Raw genomic sequence first — 7,691 nt, 5'->3', positions numbered from 1 at the left:
GAGGATATGGGGGAGGGGTCTGTCCTGGGAAGGCCCCGTAGGGTCCTGCTCGGTTACACCCGGTGCCTGGGCTCAGCAACCAGGGAAGGTGGGGCTGCTCCTGGATGTGGGGAGCTGCAGGACCCCAGTCCTCTGAGGGGCCTGTTAGCCCCCAAGGTGAGATGGGGGTGCAGTGGCTGGACAGAGGCATCTGACCTGGGAGAGGGGTCCAGGCTGGAAATGTCACTGGAATCATCGCAGGGAGGCAAAGGCCAGGCGGAAGCAGGTGCCTCACAGCAGACTACGTGCAGGTGACTGCGGTCCTGATAGAAGGAACTCAGAGCCATAAAGGAGTGGCCATCAGGGGCTTCATTCTCCTCTTCCTTTGTAAAACTGCTATGACAGTTTGAAACACCACCAGGAGACTTCTGAGCCCAGTGCTGCCATGGCTTCATCAAAGGGGCTCGGGTGGAAGACAGAACCACTGCAGGCCCAACCCATGTCCCCACTGGGAATGAATCCCATCAGGGCACCGGGGCTCACAGACTTCAGTGAACCTCTGCCCTCAGGACTGGTCCTCTTCCTTGCTCTCACCTGCTGGTCAAAGGCCCAGGCACCCACATCCCGGCTCCGCCCCCACCCCAGGGACTAAGTAGTATTCCATTGTATATCTGTACAACATCTTCATTTTTCTGTCAATGGACAATTTGGTCGTTTCTCTGTCTTGGCTATTGTAAATAGTGATGCCCTGAAAATAGGGGTGCACGTGTCCTTTCTAACTATAATTTTCTCTGGATCTAAGCCCAGGAATGGGATTGCTGTGCACGGGCTTTCTCTAGTTGCGGTGAGCAGGGGTTACTCTTCATTGCAGTGCTCGGGCTTCTCATTGCAGTGGCTTCTCTTGTTGCAGAGCAGGGGCTCTAGGATCGCAGGCTTCAGTAGTTGTGGCACATGGGCTTAGTTGCTCCGCAGCATGTGGGATTTTCCCAGACCAGGGCTCGAATCCGTGTCCCCTGCATTGGCAGGCAGATTCTTAACCACTGCACCACCAGGGAAGTCCTATGTTTTGGTTTTTAAGGAAACTCCATACTGTTCTCCACAGTGGCTGCACCAATTTGCATCCCCAACAGGGTAGGAGGGTTCCCTTTTCCCCATGCCCTATCCAGCATTTATTCTTTGTAGATTTTTGTTGGCAATGGCCATTCTGACCAGTGTGAGGTGATATCTCATTGTAGTTTTGATTTGCACTTCTTTAATAATTAGTGATGTTGGGTATCTTTCCCTGTGCTTATTTTTTTATACACTGTGTGTAAAATTTACCTCTTGCAATTGGCTTCTTGGAAGTCAGCCCTGTTCTGAATTCTTTTCCGATGATTTACCCCAGGGCATTTCTTGAGGGCAGGTGATATTTAGAGCCCTGCAGGCCTTGTGAAGATCAAGTGCCCATCAGTGCCGGTTTTAAAGTTGTTGTTACGGGAAATGGCCACAAGGCGGCAGCATGTCTTCAAGCCCAACTCTGGTTACTTGGCAACCAGAGCCTGAGGGAAAGTACTGTTCCTGAGTTGTCAGTTAGAATGGAATATGCCTGAAGAAACATCCAAGGCTTTTGTCTCATGACTTCTTCCCCATTCCCCTTTATCCCCGAGACAAATCCCAACTCCTGAAACACCACTCTGCTGAGGATGCCATAATCCATAGATGGAGCAACACTGAGGAAGGAGGCTGGAGGTGGGAACCCCACCACCGGGAGACATGGAGCCCGGGAAACTTTTCAAAGCTCTTCCAGCCCCGAGGCTCCACCATCCTTTGGGTGCACTAGGCTTATTTTCGCTGTAGGAGGGCCCAGCTGGATCTGGAGATTGTGGCTCATGCAGAGGGGAACAGGCACTCCAGGGGCTCACTGGCTGGCACATCCTCCCCAGCACCCTCAGCCCCATGGCAGTCCAGCTTTGGGACACAAGCCTGCTAAGGCTCCAGGGATGTGACACCAGCCTATGTCACCAAGGACTGAGGGGAATAGAGTCAGCATTTCTTTTTTTCTTTCTTTCTTTTTTTTTTTAACGTTCATTTTGAATTGGAGTATACAGGTAATTTACAATGTTATGGGTTTTTTTTAAGGTGTACATTGACTTGATTCACTTATACATAGACATATATGTGTTCTTTTTTGGCTTCTTTTCCCATATTGCTTATTACAGAGTGTTGAGTAGGGTTCCTTGTGCTATACAGTGGGCCCTCATTGATTATTTTATAAATAATAGTGTGCATATGCTAATCTCAACCTGCCAATTTCTCCCTGCCCCCCACCTTTCCCCTTTCATAACCCTAAATTTCCTACGTCTGTGAGGTTGTCTCTGTTTTGTGAAGTAGTTCATTTCTATCCATTTTTAGATTCTACCTAGAAGTGATATCATATACTTGTCTTTCCCTGTCTCACTTACTTCATTTAGTGTGATCATCTCTACTTCCTTCCCTGTGGCTGGAAATGGCAGGATTTCATGCTTTTTATGGCTGAATAATATTCCATTGTGTTTATGTACCACATCTTATTTATCCATTAGGACATCCATCTGTCCTTTTTATTTATCCAGAAGGACATCCATCTGTCCTTCTACCCTTAGGTTGCTTTTGTGTCTTGGCTATTGTACCCAGTGCTGCCATGATCGTGGTGGTGCAGGTGTCTTTAAAGTTTTGGTTTTCTCCAAATCTATGTTCAGGGGTGGTTTCGATGTGTCAGGTGGTACTTCTATGTTTAGTTTATTAAAGAACCTCCATACTGTTCTCCATATGTAGATGTACCACATATGGAGATGTATATCCATATGTGGATGTACCAATTTACATTCTCACCAACAGTATAAGAGGGTTCCCTTCTCTCCACGCTCTCTCCAGCATCTATTGTAGATTTTTTGATGATGGCCATTTTGACCAGTGTGAGGTGATACCTCATTGGATTTTGATTTGCCTTTCTCTAATAATTAGTGATGCTGAGCTTTTTTTTTTTCATGTAGGCCATCTGTATGTCTTCTTTGGAGTAATGTCCATTTAGATCTTTGGCCCATTTTTTTATTGGGTTGTTTGTTTTTTTGATATTGAGTTACTTGAGCTGTTTGTATGTTTCAGACATGGAGTCCTTGTGGGTATCTTCATTTGTGAATATTTTTTCCCATTCTGAGGCTTGTCATTTTTCGTTTATGATTTCCTTTGCTGTGCAAACGTTTTCAAGGTTAATTAGGTCCCATTTGTTTATTTTTGGTTTTCTTTCATTATTCTAAGAGGTGTATCATGAAAGAACTTGCTGCAATTTGTGTCAAAGCATGTTCTACCTATATTTTCCTCAAGAGTTTTTTTATTTATATTTTAGAAGACGTTGGGGGTAAGAGTTTATTTATTTATTTTTGCTGTGTTGGGTCTTCGTTTCCGTGCGAGGGCTTTCTCCAGTTGCAGCAAGCAGGGGCCACTCTTCATCATGGTGCATGGGCCTCTCACTATTGTGGCCTCTCTTGTTGCAGAGCACAGACTCCAGATGTGCAGGCTCAGTAGTTGTGGCTCACGGGCCTAGTTGCTCCATGGCATGTGGGATCCTCCCAGACCAGGGCTCGAACCCATGTCCCCTGCATTAGCAGGCAGACTCCCAGCCACTGCGCCACCAGGGAAGCCCTCCTCAAGAGTTTTAAAGTATCCGTACTTACATTTAGATCTTTAATCTATTTTGGAGTTTATTTTTGTGTATGGTGTTAGGGAGTATTCTAATTTCATTCTCTTTTTAATTGTTTAAGGAACCTCCACACTGTCTGCCACAGTGGCTTTTACCAATTCACATACATTCCCAGCATCACTGTAGGAGGGTTCCCTTTTCTCCACACCCTTTCCAGCATTTCTTGTTTGTAGGTTTTTTTGACAATGGCCATTCTGACTGGCGTGAGGTGATACCTCATTGTAGTTTTTATTTCCACTTCTCTAATATTTAGCAACGTTGAAAATTTTTCATGTGATTTATTTTAAACAGTGTGAGTAAAAGTTACCTCTTGCAATTGGCTTCTTGAACATCTGCCCTGTTTTGAACTCTTTTTCAATGACCTACCCCAGGACATTTCTTGAAGGCAGGTGCTACTTACTTACAGCCCCACAGGCCTTGTGAATATTAAGTGCCCATCAGCACAGGTTTTAAAGTTGGTGTTATGGAGTAATGGCCACAAGTGGAAGCATTTCTTCAGGCCCAACATTTCTTTTTTTTGGTAATTTAATTTTTATTTTATATTGGAGTAGAGTTGATTTCCAATGTTGTGTTTGTCTTAGATGTACATAACCTTGATTCAGTTATACACAGATGTATATCTATTCTTTTTCAGGTTCTTTTCCCAAATAGGTTATTACAGTGTTTTCAGTAGAGTTCCTTGAGCTATTCAGTAGGTCTTTTTGATTATCTCTTTGATATATATTAGTGTGTATCTGTTACTCCCAACCTCCTAATTTATCCCTTTCCCTATCTTTCTTTTTTGATAATTAGAAGTTGGTTTTCTAAGTCTGTGAGCCTGTATCTGTTTTGTAAATTAGTTCATTTGTAGGAATTTATAGATTCCACCTGTAAGTGACATCTTAGGATATTTTTCTTTCTCTTTCTGACTTAACTTACTATGATCATCTCTAGTCCACAGGTGACTGCAAATGGCCTTATTTCATTTTTTTTAATGGCTGAGTCATATTCCATGTGTACACGTGTCACTTCTTTATCCATTCATCTGTCGATGAACATGTTGTTTGCTTCCATGTCTTGAATATTGTAAATAGTGCTGCAGTGCACACTTGGGTGCATGTGTCTTTTTGAATTCTGGTTCTCTCCACATATACTTTTAGGGGGTAGCACTGCCAGGTCATATGGTAGATCCAATTTTACCTTTTAAAGGCACTTCCATAATGTTCCCTATAGTGTCTGTTACCATTGACATCCCACCAACACCACAAAAGGATTTCCTTTTCTCCATGCCCTCTCCACCATTTATTCATTGTCGATATTTGATGATGGCCTTTCAGACCGGTTCAAGGTAATCCCTTGTTGTAGTTTTGATTTGCATGTCTCTGTAAATTGCTACATTGAGCATGCTTTTATGGGCTGTTTTTCTTCATAAACAGTGTGAGTAGAATTTACCTAATGAAATCACCTTCTTGAAAGTCTGCCCTATTTTCAATAACTTTTGAACAATTACCCTGGGACATTTTTTGAGGGCAGGGGTCATTTAGAGTGAAGCAGTCCTTGTGACTATTAAGTGCCCACAAGCAATCGTTTTGAGGTTGCGTTTGTGGGAAAAGGCCACAAGGCAGAAGCATTTCCTTGGGCCCAACTCAAGTTCCCTGGGCAACCAGAGCCTTAGGGGAAATCCTGTTTGGGGTGTGTAAATTAGAGAGGAATGTGCCAGAACAAACACTCAAGTCTTGTGTCTCATTACGGCTTTTTAAATTAGATTCATTTTTATTTTTTATTATTTTTTTTTTTGCGGTACATGGGCCTCTCACTGTTGTGGCCTCTCCTGTTGTGGAGCACAGGCTCCGGACGTGCAGGCTCAGCGGCCATGGCTCACAGGCCCAGTCGCTCCGCAGCATGTGGGATCCTCCCAGACCAGGACACGAACCCACGTCCCCTGCATCGGCAGGCAGACTCTCAACCACTGAGCCACCAAGGAAGCCCCATTTTTATTTTTTATTGGAGTAACATTGATAGACAATGTTGTGTATGTTGTCGGGATACAGATTCATTTTCAGTTACATGAATAAATATATCTACGCATGTTCGGCTTCTTTTCCCGTATAGGTTATTAGAGAGTGTTGATAGCCCTTCCTTGGTATACATAGCTGGCTTTTGCTAGCTTCTGACACATTCCACACTAATTCACAATCAGGGGACAAAATTCACCTAAGGCTCTGGTTACCGTAGTAACAGGAGTAGGACAGGAAGAAATGCTGCTGCCTTGTGGCCGGTTCACAAAACATCAACCTGAAAACAATTGCTTAGGGGTACTTAATACTCACAAGGACTGTTGGAATGCAAATGATACCTGGTCTCAAAAAATTTCCAGGGGTAAGTAATCGAAAATAAAGAAAAACAGGGCAGACGTCCAAGAATACAATTTCAACATGCAAGTTCTACTACACTGTTGGGGAAAAAAAAGGCACACGAAAAGATGCTCATTATGGCAAAGTATTGGAGAAAGGCAAATGTAAACTATGAAGAAATATGACGACCCACCAGTCAAAACGGCCATAAGCAAAAAGTCTACAGAAAATAAATGCTAGAGTGGGGCTTAGGAAAAGGGGACCCTCCTTTGGTGCTGGTGGGATGGAAATGGTAATAGCCACTATGGAGAAGATATGGAAGTGCCTTTAAGGTAACAACAGAGGTACCATATTATCTGACAGTCCCACACCTAAGCGTATATGTGTTGAAAATGAGAATTCAAACACACACAGACACCCAAGTGTGCACTGCAGCACTATTTACAATAGCCAACACATGGAAGCAAACATGTACACATTGAAACAGGACTCAGCCAGAAATAAGAATGAAATAATGCCATTTGCATTAACCTATGGCCCCAGAGATAATCATAGTAAGTGAAGTAAGTCAAAAAGAGACAAATATTATATGATATCACTTATAGGTTGGATGGAGAAATTGATATAAATTAACAAGGTAAGAAAAGTGAAACAGACACACAGACTTAGAAAACAAATTATGGTTACCAAAAAGGAAAGGTGTGAAAGAGATAAATTAGGAGGTTTGATTAATTTATATACAGGAATACATATAAAATAGTTCATCAACAACAACTTACTCTACAGCAAGGGAGGTGTACTCTATAATAACCTATATGTGAAAAGAGACCAAGCATGAATATACATATGTATGTGTATAAGTGAACAAGATTCTGTACACCTACCAAAAACACCACATTTTAAGTCAACTTACTCCAATAAAAAATAAATATTAAATTTTAAAAAACTACAAGAAATTATGAGACACAGGAACTTCCCAGGGGGTGCAGTCATTAAGAATCCTCCTGCCATTGCAGGGGACACAGGTTTGAGCCCTGGTCCGGGAAGATCCCACACGCCATGGAGCAACTAAGCCAGTATGCCACAACTACTGAGCTTTCATGCCACAACTACTGAAGCCTGTGCACCTAGAGCCTGTGCTCTGCAACAAGAGAAGTCACTGCAATGAGAAGCCCATGCACAACAATGAAGAGTAGCCCCCACTCGCCGCAACTAGATAAAGCCCGCACACAGCAACGAAGACCCAATGCAGCCAAATAAAGTTATTTTAAAAAGAGAGAGAAACTGGTTATAGAATGAACAAACAAGTCAAATTAAGTCTCATCACACACTTCTTAGGATGGCCAGTAAACAAACCAAAACAAAAGGTAACAGCAGAAAATAACCAGTGAGGCAAGGACGTGGCTAAATGGGAATGCTTGTGCACTCTTGGTCAGAGGTGATATGGTGTGGCTGTTATAAACACTATGATGGGGATTAAGCTGGCAAAGAGAAAGCTAAGAGAAAGTAAGGAAACAATACCATTTACCATCACATCAAAAAGAATAAAATACCTAGTAATGAGCCTGTATAAGGAGGCAAAAGACCTGTACTCTGAAAACTATAAGATTTATGAAAGAAATCGAAGATGAGAGAAACAAATGGAAAGATATACCATGTTC

Source organism: Delphinapterus leucas, chromosome 7 (assembly GCF_059928025.1).
Source record: "Delphinapterus leucas isolate spDelLeu-1000000601 "Yukka" chromosome 7, BTC_Dleu_Yukka2, whole genome shotgun sequence".
In the NCBI taxonomy this organism is placed as follows: domain Eukaryota; kingdom Metazoa; phylum Chordata; class Mammalia; order Artiodactyla; family Monodontidae; genus Delphinapterus; species Delphinapterus leucas.
The sequence above is the reverse complement of the archived record's forward strand: the minus strand, read 5'-3'. Positions refer to the sequence as shown.